General features: G+C 40.1%; 1 long non-coding RNA gene across 1 annotated transcript; it reads left to right on the forward strand.

Annotated features, from left to right (window-relative positions):
- Nucleotides 1-3,682: 3,682 nt before the first annotated feature.
- LOC132344278 (uncharacterized) lies at nt 3,683-5,502 on the forward strand. The gene is made up of 2 exons (XR_009493481.1): nt 3,683-5,008; nt 5,198-5,502. It is a non-coding gene; the product is annotated as an uncharacterized lncRNA (long non-coding RNA).
- The last annotated feature ends 11,103 nt before the right edge of the window (nt 5,503-16,605 follow it).

The raw sequence follows: 16,605 nt of genomic DNA on the forward strand, positions 1-16,605 counted from the left end.
TATGTGAACCTCCCAGAACCTTGAAGTGTTAGTCAACCTGGGAGTTCCCCAAACTGTTTTGTTTAGGGGTTTTTATAGAGGTTCCAGGGTTTCCCTGGTGCCTCAAATGTTAAAGCGTCTGCCTGCAATGAGGGAGACCTGGGTTCGATCCCTGGGTCGGGAAGATCCCCTGGAGAAAGAAATGGCAACCCACTCCAGTACTCTTGCCTGGAAAATTCCATGTATGGAGGAGCCTGGTGGGCTACAGTCCATGGGGTTGAAAAGAGTCGAACACGACTGAGTGACTTCACTTTCACTTTCACTTTCATAATTTCCATTACATAGGCATGACTGATTAAATCATTCGTCACTGGTGATTTACTCAGTCTTCAGCCCTCTCAACCTTCTCCAAATGTGGAGGGGGGCGGCTGAAAGTTCTAATCTTCTAACCACATTGTTAGTTCCTCTGGCAACCAGCCTCCTTGCTTAACGTTATATAAGAGTCTACCAAGTGTTAACATAGGCTCAGGTGTATGGAGAAGGAAATGGCAACCCAGTCCAGTGTTCTTGCCTGGAGAATCCTAGGGATGGGGAGCCTGGTGGGCTGCCGTCTATGGGGTCACACAGAGTTGGACACAACTGATGTGACTTAGCAGCAGCAGCAGCAGCAGGTGTAACTGAAAAGTATTTCTCTTTGGGTGAGCTTTGGTAGTTTGTGGCTTTCATAGAATCTATTTCATTAAAGTTGTCACATTTATTGGCATACATTATTTATACTATTTTCTTTTATTTTTTGTCCCTAGAATCTGCTATTATGTTACCTTTCCCCTACCTGATATCAGCTATTTGTCTCTTTTCTGCTTTTGTTTTTATTTGTCTGGCTAAGTTTATCAATTTTATTGCTGTTCTCAAAGAATTCCCTTTGGGGCTCATTGATTTTTTTTATTGTTTTTCTATTTATTGATATTATTTGGTCTTTATTATTTTCTTTCAACTACTTTTTGGAGTTTAACATGCTTTTCTTTTTATAGATTCTTAAGACAGAAGCTAAGGTCATTAATTGGAGGTATTTCTTCTTTTGAAATACAGACGTTTAGCAATATAAAATTTCCCTGTACATACTGCTTCGGTGGCATCACATAATTTCTATTGTGTTTTCATTTTTATTCTGTTTAAAATATATTGTAATTTCTCTTTAATTTCTTCTTTGACCCATTAGTTATTTAGGAGTGCATCATTTAGTTTTCCCAAGTATTTGGGGATTTTTCCAGACATGTTTCTTTTATTGACTTCAAATTTAATTCCATTGTGGTCAGAGAATAAAGTTTGCATAACTTGAACCCTTCTAAATTTATTCAGACTTGCTTTATGACCAGAATATTATATCTATCTTGATAAATGTCAGTTGTGAACTTGAAAAGGATGTAAATTCCCATGTTACTGAGATTATTCTGTAAATGTCAACTAGATTAATTAAATTGATATTATAGTTCATATTTTCTATATATTTACTGATTTTCCTACTTGTTTTTTTCACTTATCAAAATAAGGATATTGAAATCTCTATGATTGTGAATTTGTCTGCTTCTCCTTGCAGTTCTTTCAGTTTTTGTTTAATATAGTTTGAAGCTCTGCTATTAGGAGCAAAATGTAAGGAATTTTTCTTCTTTGGATTAATTGACAATTTTATTATTATGCAATTACTTCTTTAGCTTTGATGATATTCTTTCCTTTGAAAGGTCCTTTTTCTGATGTGAATACATCCACTCTGGCCTATGGCTAATTCCATCATTCTTTTAGTAAGGGGCAAAACTCAAATGAGGGACCCTCTACCTAGGGAAGTAAATGGAACGAAATTGATCACAAAGTGTCTCCACCAAGAAGCTGGAAGCTTGTTACAGCTGTTCATAAAAAAAGAATTCCACCAGTGTCCCTCCAGGTAAGGTGTATTTCTCCAGAAGGCTTCCTTAGAAGGAAAAGAGTTAGGACACTATCAATTCCAATGGTAAAATAAAGTGATAAAAGTGTCCTGCAGGTGAGGATACCTGTTGAGAAGAACTTTTTAATGTAAGTAACACATTCATCTGGTTAATCCAAGCCCCTCCCTGCATGCATTCTTCACTTTTATATTATTTTTTTTTAATTTTATTTTTAAACTTTAAAATATCGTATTGGTTTTGCCAAATATCGAAATGAATCCGCCACAGGTATACATGTGTTCCCCATCCTGAACCCTCCTCCCTCCTCCCTCCCCATACCATCCCTCTGGGTCGTCCCAGTGCATCAGCCCCAAGCATCCAGTATTGTGCGTCAAACGTGGACTGGCGACTCATTTCATATATGATATTATACATATTTCAATGCCATTCTCCCAAATCATCCCACCCTCTCCCTCTCCCACAGAGTCCAAAAAACTGGTCTATACATCAGTGTCTTTTTTGCTGTCTCGTATACAGGGTTATTGTTACCATCTTTCTAAATTCCATATATATGCGTTAGTATACTGTATTGGTGTTTTTCTTTCTGGCTTACTTCACTCTGTATAATAGGCTCCAGTTTCATCCACCTCATTAGAACTGATTCAAAGGTATTCCTTTTAATGGCTGAGTAATACTCCATTGTGTATATGTACCACAGCTTTCTTATCCATTCATCTGCTGATGGACATCTAGGTTGCTTCCATGTCTTGGCTATTATAAACACTGCTGCGATGAACATTGGGGTACACCAGTCTCTTTCAATTCTGGTTTCCTCAGTGTGTATGCCCAGCAGTGGGATTGCTGGATCATAAGGTAGTTCTATTTTGAGTATTTTAAGGAATCTCCACACTGTTCTCCATAGTGGCTGTACTAGTTTGCATTCCCACCAACAGTGTAAGAGGGTTCCCTTTTCTCCCCACCCTCTCCAGCATTTATTGCTTGTAGACTTTTGGATAGCAGCCATTCTGACTGGTGTGAAATGGTACCTCATATTGGTTTTGATTTGCATTTCTCTGATAATGAGTGATGTTGAACATCTTTTCATATGTTTGTTAGCCATCTGTATGTCTTCTTTGGAGAAATGTCTGTTTAGTTCTTTGGCCCATTTTTTGATTGGGTCATTTATTTTTCTGGAGTTGAGCTGTAGGAGTTGCTTGTATATTTTTGAGATTAGTGGTTTGTCAGTTGCTTCATTTGCTATTATTTTCTCCCATTCTGAAGGCTGTCTTTTCACCTTGCTTATAGTTTCCTTTGTTGTGCAGAAGCTTTTAAGTTTAATTAGGTCCCATTTGTTTATTTTTGCTTTTATTTCCAATATTCTGGGAGGTGGGTCATAGAGGATCCTGCTGTGATGTATGTCAGAGAGTGTTTTGCCTATGTTCTCCTCTAGGAGTTTTATAGTTTCTGGTCTTACGTTTAGATCTTTAATCCATTTTGAGTTTATTTTTGTGTATGGCGTTAGAAAGTGTTCTAGTTTCATTCTTTTACAAGCGGTTGACCAGTTTTCCCAGCACCACTTGTTAAAGAGATTGTCTTTAATCCATTGTATATTCTTGCCTCCTTTGTCAAAGATAAGGTGTCCATATGTGCGTGGATTTATCTCTGGGCTTTCTATTTTGTTCCATTGATCTATATTTCTGTCTTTGTGCCAGTACCATACTATCTTGATGACTGTGGCTTTGTAGTAGAGCCTGAAGTCAGGTAAGTTGATTCCTCCAGTTCCATTCTTCTTTCTCAAGATAGCTTTGGCTATTCGAGGTTTTTTGTATTTCCATACAAATTGTGAAATTATTTGTTCTAGCTCTGTGAAAAATACCGTTGGTAGCTTGATAAGGATTGCATTGAATGTATAAATTGCTTTGGGTAGTATACTCATTTTCACTATATTGATTCTTCCAATCCATGAACATGGTATATCTCTCCCTCTATTATTGTCCTCTTTGATTTCTTTCACCAGTCTTTTATAGTTTTCTATATATAGGTCTTTAGTTTCTTTAGGTAGATATATTCCTAAGTATTTTATTCTTTCCGTTGCAATGGTGAATGGAATTGTTTCCTTAATTTCTCTTTCTGTTTTCTCATTATTAGTGTATAGGAATGCAAGGGACACTTTTAGGTTGTAGGGTTTTTTTTGCATGCAAACACCGAGCACAGCTTGCAGCTTGTATGATCAGCCTCATCCTCCCTAAACTGTTAGAACCTAAGCCTGGGTAGTACACCTATTGAGATGAGCAAGACCTCCCACATTTGAAACAAAATTGGGACCCCCCCCCAACATAGCAATTTTATTCACTGAAGTCTTGACAGCCTGAAGGCAGTGATTTAAGACTGGAAAACAGAAAACTGAGGAGAGTTGTATAGACACTGGAGAAAAAAGGTAGGATGAAAAATTTCCTTGGTAGTAGCCAAGAAGTGAGTGGGTCTTCAAAGTGTGTAGAGATATTTGTAGGAGGGAAATGAGATAATTCCCATCCACACGGACTTAAATATGGTCATATTACCCTGGATGGATTGAAGGTGAGACATACCAAAAACCCTTGGTAAGGTTGAAGCATAAGAGAAACCAGAGCACACCACTGAATATGGTGGTTCTGGGAAATGTTTGGAGGAGACACCCTCTCCCTGCCGTGTAATCCACCAGACTTGACATGGGGAGATGAGAAGGGTGATAGGTCAGTTTCAAGGGTCATTTAAGAGTGTTAAAAATGACCCCTTTCTCCTACCAGAGCGATTTGGCCTTGCCAGCATCTCCCCCTCCTCCATGAATGTGTCAGGATGGTGCTTGGTGATGTCTAAGCCCTCCAGGGCTACCATTGGCTGGAAGAGAGCCTTGCTGACCAAACAAAGCCTAAGGGTGTGGCCCTTTCTTGTTCTGGGAGGGGCATATATGGACAGATCAGGAAGACTGGTGGAGCATTGGGAGCACCAATATGGAGAGGGAGAGCTGGAAATCACAAACACCTACCACTTCTGTAGAACAGCAGACCTCAAACACCAAAGCAGGGAAGAAGAGGATGCCCTCTGCATACAGGCCTGGAGGTAGTGTGAAGGTGAGATGACCCCACTCAAAATCCTCATCCTCTTCCCCATTAACACTCCCACAAGAGTCTTACCCTGGCCTTACCTGGCACTCCCCTCTTGAGCCTGCAGTCCTTTTCTCAAAGCCCCTGTTCTCATCTATCCCCCACCCTCTCCCCCCAAACCATGGCCCCTCTGTGCTGATTGTATTGTCTTTCCAGAAAGCCAAGAGAATCATGCAAGTGAAAAGATGCCGTCAAGGGAATGTGAGCAGAAGACGCTTTATGCCAGCACTAACCAACTGTCATCCCAGGATGAATGAGACATGGACTGAAAACCAAATTGAACCAAAGCAAAATCAAGAGACTGTGAAGAAACCCACCATTTCTGGTGATGACCAGGGCAGGCAGAATTTGGGAATGGTGGCGGAGACCACAGAAATCCCTGCAGAATCTTTAAAGTCTAGCTCATGAGAAATGGCTAGTTACACTCATGGTTATGAGAAAAATAAAAACCTGTTGTTGAAGATTTGTGTCTGTCTTTGTAAGCTCTCTGATGGTCAGGAGGGAAGAAGGGGAGAGGCAGGGGTGTGAGACAGACAAAGGTGGGGTTCTTTGAGGTTGGGGATTGGAACAGAAGGTCTACAGTTAGCCAGAAATTGAGGTGAGGTCTGAGCACTAAAGACAAATTTCTTCACACTATCTTCCAGGCAAGGGGCTATGTCCTGGAGTTTCTGCATGGGCTTGCAGGGGGTTGGACAATAGTCATATCACATCATGGTATAGATTGCAGTAACCTATATTAGGTGAAATGTGTCACTGGCCCCTACCCCAAAGGCAGAAAAATACATCAAACAATCACCTCTAGGCCACGACACAGTGGTGTTTGGTGCATCCTACCCTGTGTGGCTTCCCTGGTGGCTCAGACAGTAAAGAATCCGCCTGCAATGTGGGAGACTTGGGTTCAATCCCTGGGTTGGGAAGATCCCCTGGAGAAGGGAATGGCTACCCACTCCAGTATTCTTGCCTGGGAAATAACATGGACAGAGGAGCCTGGTGGGCTACAGTCCATGGGATTACAAAGAGTCGGACACAACTGAGCAACTAAGCATAACACCCTGTGCTATAAGCAGCTAAAGGCCTCCAAGTGGACAGAAAGACTCACCCCACTAAAAGTCATGGACAACACCTCCGAGAAAAGAATAGTGTTTGGAGGCTACGACCCCACACTGATTAGGCCACTTGTTAAGAATATTTGGGGTGGAACAGTTGGCTACCGAGGGTGGGACAGGGAATGGGAATTGCCTCCTTGGTGCAGGCACTAAAGGGGAGCCTAGTGTGCAAACACACTGGTAATTAAACTTTTTATTTTTAGATAATTGTAGATTCACATGTAGTTGTAGGAAATAATATAGCTAGATCTCATGAACCCTTTAGCCAGTTTTCCACAATGGTAACATCTTCCTTCTTGTACAGTGTCATAACCATGATTTTGTCATTGATACAGTTAAGATACAGAACATTTCCATCATCAAGTTAAGCCTCATATTGCCATTTTAGAGACATTCACTTCCTTCCTGTTATGAATTGAATGTTTGTGTCCCCCTAAAATTCACATATTGAAACCTTAAATCCCCAGTGTGATGGTATTTGGAGGAGGGGCCTTTGGCAGGTAATTGAGTTTGGATCAGGTCATGGGGTAAAGACATCATAATGGAATTGTGCCTTTATAAGAAGATGAGGGTAACAAGCTTATACACGTGTACACCCATGGCGGATGCATGTTGATGTATGGCAAAACCAATACAATATTGTAAAGTAAAAAAAAATAATAATAATAATAAAATTTAAAAAAAAAGATGAGAAAAAAGAAGAATACAGTAAGAAGGCATTTGTCTTCTAACCAAGAAGAGGGCCCTCACCATGAACCAAATCTGTTGACACCATGAGTTTGAAGTTTCCAGCTTTAAGAACTATGAGAAATAAATTTCTGTTAAACCATGCATAAATCAGGGCTTCCTTGGAGGTCCAATGGCTAAGACTCCATGCTCCCAATGCAGAGGACTTTGATTCAATCCCTGGTCAGGGAACTAGAACCCACATGCAGCAATTAAGTGTTCACATGCCACAATTGAAGAACCCTCATGCTACAACAAAGTTTGGAGGTCTTGCATGCTGCAACTAAGACCCAGCACAGCTGAATAAATAAATAAATATTAACAACAACTAAAAGAGATAAAGGCAGAAATCAAAAATTAAAAATAGAAAATCAATGAAAACAAAAACTTTGTTGTTTATAAAAATCAATAAAATTGCTAAAACTCTAGCCAGATGGACTGAGCAAAAGAGAGAAAACATAAATTACCAAAATTTGTAATAAAAGAGAGGATATCATTATGGGTACTATGGACATTAACAGGATAATTAGGTAATAATATGGATAACTCTATGCCCATAAATTTGACAGCTTAGATAAAATGGACAAATTCCCTGAAAGACACAAACTAACAAGAAGTGACAAGAAACAGGTAATCTGAAAAATCATGTTCCTTTTTTTTAAAGATGACAAAATGACCTTTAGTTTCTTTTTGGGACTCTATGATTTCTGATTCTGGGTATATTGGACACAATATCAGGAAAATAGCTGCAACCTTTGTTTGTATTCACAATGCCTCCTTTCAAATCAGCCCTTGTCAGTGGCCCTGAGATGTATTGTCCCAATGAGGCTTCACAATCCCATCTACACGTTCCTGTGCAGAGGATCTTTTTATATGTTCCATGTAAGTTGTTACAGAATATTGAGTTGAGTTCCCTGCACTATATAGTATGTCCTTATTTTTTACCTATTTTATATACAGTAGTGTGTACATTAATCCCAAACTCCTATTTTATCTCCCCCCTACCCTGCTATCCCCTTTGGTAACATAAGTTTGTTTTCTATGTCTGTGAGTCTATTTTCATTTTGTAAATAAGTTCACAGACTCACAGACATAGGAAACAAACTTAAGGTTGTTTGATTTTTTTTTCTATTGAATTGTATGAACTGTTTGTATATTTTGGAAATTAATCCCTTGTCATTTGCGTCATTTATAAATGTTTTCTCCCATTCTATAGGTTATCTTTTCATTTTGTTTATGGTTTCCTTTGCTGTGCAAAAGCTTTTAAGTTTGATTATGTTCCATTCATTTATTTTTTGCTTGTATTTATTTTGCCTTGGGAGACTGATCTAAGAAAAGATTGTTACAATTTATGTCTGAGAATGTTTTGCCTACATTCTCTTCTACGAGGTTTATGGCGTCATGACTTATATTTAGGTCTTTAAGCCATTTTGAGTTTATTTTGATATATGCTGTGAGTTTATGTTCTAACTTAATTGATTTACATGAGACTGTCCACCTTTCCCAGCTCCACTTATTGAAGAGACTATCTTTTCTCCATGGTATATTCTTATCTCCTTTGTTATAGATTAATTGACTGTAGGTGTGTGGGTTTATTCTTGGACTCCTTATTCTGTTCCACTGATCTACATGTCTGATTTTGCCTGCATATGTCTAACATGTACCATTTGATGAGTTTGGGCATATGTATACACACATGATGGGGCCCAGGTGGCTTAGTGATGAATCTGCCTGCCAATGCAGGAGACGCAGAAGACATAGGTTCGATCCTTAGGTCAGGGAGATCCCTTGGAGGAGGGCATGGCAACCCACTCCAGTATTCTTGCCTAGAGAATCCCATGGACAGAGGAGCCTGGCAGGCTACTGTCCACGGGATCACAAAGAGTCAGAGACAACTGAGGGACTGAGCATGCACACACACACACACACCCATGACACCAGCACCAAAATCAAAATAATAAATATATCCAAAACCTCCCAATGTTTCCTTATGTTCCTTCATTATTGTTTTTTATGTTTTTTTTCCTATGTGTGTGGTAAGAACACTTAACATGACATCTACCCTCTTACAAGTTTTTGAGTGTACCACAGTATTATTAACTCTAGACACAATATTGTATAGCAAAACTATATTTATCTTGAGTAATTGAAACTTTATACTCATCAAATAAAAATGCCCTATCTCCTCTTCTCCTAGCTCCTGACAAGCACCATTCTGCTGCTGCTGCTGCTAAGTTGTTTCAGTCATGTCCGACTCTGTGTGATCCCATAGACTACAGCCCACCAGGCTCTGCCGTCCCTGGGATTCTCCAGGCAGGAGCACTGGAGTGGGTTGCCATTTCCTTCTCCAATGAAAAGTGAAAGTGAAGTCGCTCAGTCGTGTCTGACTCTTCGAGACCCCATGGACTGCAGCCTACTGGGCTCCTCCATCCATGGGATTTTCCAGACAAGAGTACTGGAGGGGGTTGCCATTGCCTTCTCTGGCCACCATTCTAATCGCTGCTTATATGAGCTTAACTGTTGTAAATACTTCACATAAATGGAATTATGCAATATTTTACTTCTGTAACTGGCTTATATCACTTAGCATAACCTAAAAAAGAGCCATCATTTGCAGTAGCCCCAGATAAAAATTATGTGCAGGACATGTATATCAAAAACTACAAAATACTTGTGAAAAAAATTAAATAAGATTTAAATAAATAGAAAGTTTTAAACTCAGTATTGTTAAAATGTTAGTTCTTTACAAATTGATATATAGATGCTGTCCCCATAAAAATAACAGTATTTTTTCAGATATCCACAAAATTATTCTAAAATTTATATGGAAAGATTTTTGGAATAGAATAGAAAAAAATTTGTGAAAAGAGCAAAGTTGGAGGATTCACACTACCTGATTTTAAGATAATACACATTTATAGTAAACAAACCAGTGTGATATTATTCAGGAGATAGATACATAGAGCAATGACAAAAGATTGTAAAAGTTAAAAACTGACCTGCATGAATATAGCCAGTTGATTTTTGACAAAACAACAATGGAAGTTCAGTGGAGAAAGAATAGCTTTTTCAACAAATGGTGCTTGTACAATTGCACACTCATGTGCAAAAATGTTGATTTACTTCAAATCTATACATAATAGCTCAAAGGACTTTCCTGGTGGTCCAGCGGTTGCCTTCCAGTGAAGGGAGTGCATGTTTGATCCCTGGTAGCTCAAATGGATCATAGTCCTGAATGAAAAAATTTTAAGCTATAGAAGTTCTAGACAAAAGCATGAGAAAAAAAAATCTGTGTGACATTAGGTTGGACAAAAGGTTTTTAGATCTAATATCAAAACATAATCCATAAAAGAAAAAATAATCAATTGGACATTATATAAATTAAAATCATTTCCTCCACAAAAGACAATATAAAAAAGAATGAAAATGTAAGCCACAGATTGGGAGAAAATATTTGTTAATCACATGTCTGACAAAGGACTTGTATCCAGAATTTAGCAAGAACTCTCATAGCTCAAAAATAATAGCAAACTATCCAATAAAAATATGGAAACAAGATTTACACAGACACATCATCAAAGAAGATATATGGATGTATCAAATAAGATATGTGGAAGATATATATAGACAAATATGTACATGAAAAGATGTTCAGCATCATTAGTTTGGAAATGCAATTTAAAGCAACAGTGAGAACCACTACACATCTATTAGAATGAATATCATTCAAAAACATATAAAAAGAAATATATATATATATATATATATATATATATATATATATATATATATATATAAAAGCAAGTATTGGTGAGGCTGTAAAACTACTAGAACCTGATACAGTGCTAATTTGCAAAATGGTACTGCCACTTTGGAAGACACTGCAGCAGTTTTTTAAGTTAAACATACACTTCTCATATGACCCAGCAGTCCTACTCCTAGGTATTTACCCAAGTGAAATGAAACCACATGTTCATACAAAAGCCTGTACATCAATGTTTAGAGTAGCTTTATTCATAATTGTCACACAAAACCTGGAAACACTCAAATACTTCTCAACTAGGGAATGGACAAATAAACTGTGACACATCCATTAAATGGAATACTCAGTTCAGTTTAGTTCAGTCGCTCAGTCATGTCTGACTCTGCGACCCCACGGACTGCAGCACACCAGGCCTCCTTGTCCATCACCAACTCCCGGAGTTTACCCAAACTCATGTCCATTGAGTTGGTGATGCCATTCAACCATCTCATCCTCTGTTGTCCCCTTCTCCTCCTGTCCTCAGTCTTTCCTAGCATCAGGGTCTTTTCAAATGAGTCAGCTCTTAGCATCAGGTGGCCAAAGTATTGGAGTTTCAGCTTCAACATCAGTCCTTCCAATGAACACCCAGGACTGATCTCCTTTAGGATGGACTGGTTGGATCTCCTTGCAGTCCAAGGGACTTTCAAGAGTCTTCTGCAACACCACAGTTCAAAAGCATCGATTCTTCTGTGCTCAGCTTTCTTTATAGTCCAAATCTCACATCCATACATGACTACTGGGAAAACCATAGCCTTGACTAGATGAATCTTTGTTGACAAAGTAATGTCTCTGCTTTTTAATGTGCTGTCTAGGTTGGTCATAACTTGGCTTCCAAGGAGTAAGCATCTTTTAATTTCATGGCTGCAGTCACCATCTGCAGTGATTTTGGGGCCATAATGCCTTGCCTTTAGTTAACAGGTGATCATTTGAATCAAATATGCATTTCTATTTCAAACAAATCAATGATAAATGTTTGAAAAGACATTTTCTTTTGAATTAATATTAAGTCTATAGTAACAGGGAAGCTTTCCTGCTTTTTAAAATAAGTCTTATTTATGCCAAGAAAAAAAAAAACTAAGTCAGCCACTGTTTCCACAGTTTCTTCATCTATTTGCCATGAAGTGATGGGACCAGATGCCATGATCTTCGTTTTCTGAATGTTGAGCTTTAAGCCAACTTTTTCACTCTCCACTTTCACTTTCATCAAGAGGCTTTTTAGTTCTTTTTCACTTTCTGCCATAAGGGTGGTGTAATCTGCATATCTGAGGTTATTGATCTTTCTCCCAGCAATCTTGATTCCAGCTTGTGCTTCTTCCAGCCCAGCGTTTCTCATGATGTACTCTGCATATAAGTTCAATAAGCAGGGTGACAATATACAGCCTTGAAGTACTCCTTTCCCTATTTGGAACCAGTCTGTTGTTCCATGTCCAGTTCTAAATGGAATGTTACTTAGTCATAAAAAGAACAAATGATCAATATGTAAAATAACATGAGTGAACCTAAAATGCATTATGCTGGGTTAAAGAAGCCTCTTTGAAAAGGCTACATACTCTGTGACTTCATTCCTATGACATCGTGGAAATGGCAAAATTATGGGGTGGAGAACTGGTCAGTGGTTGTCAGGGGTTATGTGTGTGGGACAGGAACTTTCATTACAAAGGGGTAGCATAGAGAGCTTTGGGGGGGATAGTTATGGAACTGTTCTGTGGCTTTGTTATGGTAGTGTGGCATGACTCTGTGTAAATTAGAAAACTTTTAATTATAAATATTATAAACTGAAAAAAATAATCCTTCCAGGTGGTTTCTGGGTAAAAGCCTGTGAAGGAGCAAGGGCAGGTGTGAGTAGGCCAGTTTCTCTAAGAAGTTCTTCCAGTTCTTCAGTGAGAGGCACAGGTAGACTGGGCCAGGTTAGGGACAGAGGAATTGAATCAAGATTTGAGAGCTATAAGGAGATAGAGTAAACACCAATGTATAGTGATTGATTAATCATGTCTCAGTGGGAGTACACCAAGTCTTGAATGACTCCTAGGTTTCTAGTTTGGTAACCAGTCAGTATTGCCATTTATAAAATAGAGAGCAGAGGAGGAAGGCCAAGGATTGGAAGAAGGATACTATACTTATCTGGAGACGTAGCACATGGCAGAACAAGTTCTCTTTGGATGGATGTCAAGGTAGAGATGGTCAGCAGTGAACTAGAGACCACGATTTGGGAGCCCAGCAGCTTGGAAGTCGTTGTCACATGCAACATGTTCCTGTTTTCATCTGACCCTCTGTTACATTTGACAGTGTGCCTCTGCCTCCTTCTTGCAGCCCTCTGCTCTCTTAACTACTGAGACACTGCACCATCCTGATTCTCTTCACATTTCTGTGCCTTTTTTCCAGTCTTCTTTGTGGATTCCTCTTTGTCCATCAATAACTCTTGAGAACCTACTGTGTGCAAGGTGTCATACTATGTGTTAAAGATGCAATAGTAAGAGTGAGCCGGTTTGTGCCCTGAAGGACTATAGGGTCTAGTGAACTCTTCCTTGGCCTGCTCTTTAAATTATAGCATGCCTAGGCTCCTGCCCACCACTCTTCCTGGTGTTCAGATACTGTCCTGTTTGAGTCCAGCCAAATAATTTGCCATGTGTACCCCCGGACCTCTTGGTGGTCTTTGGCTAATTGAGCTTTATTTATCCTGAGCATACTTGAACCTATCCTCAAGTGGTGGCCCTGGCTCTGCCATTGAGTGCTTGTGAGACTTCAGTATGCCCCTTGCCCCTCCCTCGGCTTCCAGGCTCTGAAAGTGAAAGCCCCTCAGTCATGTCAGACTCTTTGTGACCCCATGGACTTCTCAGGGCAGAATACTGATTCCATGGAATTCTCAGGGCAGAATACTGGAGTTGGTAGCCTTTCCCTTCTCCAGGGGATCTTCCCAACCCAGGGATCGAACCCAGGTCTCCAACATTGCATGTGGATTCTTTACGAGCTGAGCCACAAGGAAAACCCAAGAATACTGGAGTGGGTAGCCTATCCCTTCTCCAGGGGATCTTCCCAACCCAGGGATTGCACCCAGGTCTCCTGCATTGCAGGAGGATTCTTTACCATCTGAGCCACAAAGGAAGCCCAGGCCCTATCTGTCCAAAAAGAGGGCAGGGTGTTTTTAGAACAGGCTGTAATTCTGTTTGCTCAGAGTCTTCTCCATACCTTTATTTGGCTTGCTTTCATTCTCAAATTCTTTAAACCTTATACCATCTATTATATCTCAGAGCCTGAAGGGTACTTACAATTCCAAGATGCTAGATTCTCTCCAAGATCCTGGGCCTCTAGCCCAGTATGCAGTCATCTCTTGGCCAAAGGCAGCTCATTCCTTGAGGAAGATATTGGAGTTCCTTCCTTATTATTTTATCAATAAGCACCCCTTGAGCATCTGATGACTTGAGCCAACCTGAAACATGTCCACCTTGCTCTGCCCACCTCCTGCCTGCTTTCTGCCTATTCCACATTTCCAGGAATATAGGTATGCTATTGGGAAGGAGCCCTGTTCATCCCTGAGCCTGATACGTGTGCTCTCAGCCCTCAGTTCTTGCCAGAAACACCCATCCTGCTTGAGCTGGAACTCTTAGCCACTTAGACACAGGCACCTTGGACCACCTGCTGCTCTGTCCATATGACACTCGGCATATAGGGATGAAAATATTGAACTTTTCTATTGACCAAGTGGTTTGGGCTCCCAACTATGGACCACATTATCAGCAGTTCTCAGGGGCCCCTATTAGAAAGTACCTGCAATATAGAAGCAGCCCTCTTCTATATGTTTTTACATCATCCAGTGGAAAGAAGCAAGCTAATGGACACATGAATTCCCCCATCATCAAATTGTGCTTATTTATTTTCCTCCATTAAGCACGGACCTCAGAGAAGAGGGTTTCTGAACCTGTGATCTCCCCAGCTTGCAGAAATGTCTCCATCCCCGTTCCTGCAGGGTGTAGCCCCTTGTTTGCAGCCTTGATAGAGCCACAGGCACAAGCAGAGTTGCTAGTCATTTGGGCAACTTGCTAAAGACATAGTATACTCTTATTCCTGTTCCAAGTGAAGACCTCTCTGTGTAACTGAGGTTTAAGTCTCATTGGCCTAGGAAACTGCTCAGTTGTCTTTCACTTTGATTTTTTGGTGCCAGAGAACACACACCATAAAACCCAATAAGTTTCCTTTTCTATCTTCACTGCCAGGCAGCTTCCAGTGAACGCTGGTGTTCCAAGCAAGCACTGACCTTCTCTATTCATAGTAGGAAACACTCTGCCTTTCTTATTCTTAATGGCCCCACTGGGCACTGTGTGTTGCCTCTAGGTGGCCCCAGAGGATCTAAGATGAATGGGATAAGGCCCAAATAATGAATCTTGAAGCATTCACAGAGCCCTTAGGAATCTAAGTCTCAGTCAAGTACATTCAAAGCTGGCTCAAAAGGAGGTTGTCCCTAGCCTTCATGATCTGGCCTCCATTCACCTTCCAGGCTCACCTTTCTCCAACTGCTCTTCACTCATTTCATGCTGGCCACATACGTCTTTTCTTACTTCCTCTATTGCACCAAGCTCAGTCCTGTCTTAGGGCCTTCATTCCTGTTGTTCCATTTGCTCAGTTCACCTCTCACCCTTACTACCTGGCCATCCTGAACCAAATCTTGAGGTGACTCCTACTCCATTCTTTAGATTTTAACTTGTTAAATATGCTTTCATTAGAGAGGTCTTCTCTGACCTTCCCAAACTATAGCAGGTTCCCTCTTTATTCTGCTTTGTAGCAGCCTAAACTCTTCCTTCATAGCGCATATCACAATTTGTAATTATTTTGATAATTTTCTGTTCAGTGGATCTCTCCCCTACTAGGCTATAAGCTCCAGGACATCAGCAACTGTGTTTGCTTTTTATTTTCTGCTATATTTACAATTCAGGAAAAATATCAGTCCTAGAGGTGGATACCCAAGAGCAACTCTTTGGGGTTACCCGCCATTATCCAGACATTTGTGGTATTCAGGGCTCTCACAGTTTCATCTCAGCCAAAAGACAGATCACTGTGTATGCAGCTCTTTGTAGGAAACGGCCCTCAGCAGGAAATCCCTTTTCTTGTTAAGCAAAGCTATACTGTAACTAACTTTTAAACCAGGTGCCCTCCTGCTCTATTCATCTTTGGCGCTAGCACACCTTTCAAACCTTTTCATCACACAATACCTTGCCTAACCTGTTGGTTGTTTCTTTAAAGAAGTAAAAAGGAAGAATGAGTGATTAACAGATGAGCAGATTTCTCCCCCAGCTTTCCCTTCAGTAACCTCAAGAACAAGCTCTGTGAACAAATTGTGTGAACATGACAACATCTAAAGAAAGATCACGAGGAATTGACAAGTCTTCATGCTGTGGTGTGGCACTGACTCTGACCCCCTATCCTAGTGATTAGCTGAGATTACTTCCCCTTTTCCCTTTAAAAAAATGTCATGGCTGAGCAGAATCTTTGGAGTTGGTTTTGGGGGGACACGGGTCTGCCTTCTCCTCAGACTGCTGGACATCCTGATTAAAAGCAACTTTCCTCTCTACAAATGACTGCCTACGGGACATTGATTTTTGAGTTGTGAACAGCTGGACCTGAGTTCCATAACATCAGGAAGTCTTTCTCCCTCTGAGCTCTGGCTTGGAGGTCAAACATCTTAGATTCTTCTTCCAGCTCTTCTACTTACTATTTTGGGGATCTTAAATAAGGCTTTTGCCTCCCTGGACCTCAGTTTCCTCCTGTGATAAATGGGAAGAGTAATTCTTGTCCTGCTTACCTCATAGTTCTGGGATGACTATTAAGTGATATGAGATATCCTATGGATCTTTATAAATAATGATACAGTTGTACATAAAGTTGGCTATTGCTATTAAGTTTTCACCCCAATTGTTACTGTTATTGTCATCAAAGAT

The sequence above is a fragment of the Bos taurus genome, chromosome X (assembly GCF_002263795.3).
Source record: "Bos taurus isolate L1 Dominette 01449 registration number 42190680 breed Hereford chromosome X, ARS-UCD2.0, whole genome shotgun sequence".
In the NCBI taxonomy this organism is placed as follows: domain Eukaryota; kingdom Metazoa; phylum Chordata; class Mammalia; order Artiodactyla; family Bovidae; genus Bos; species Bos taurus.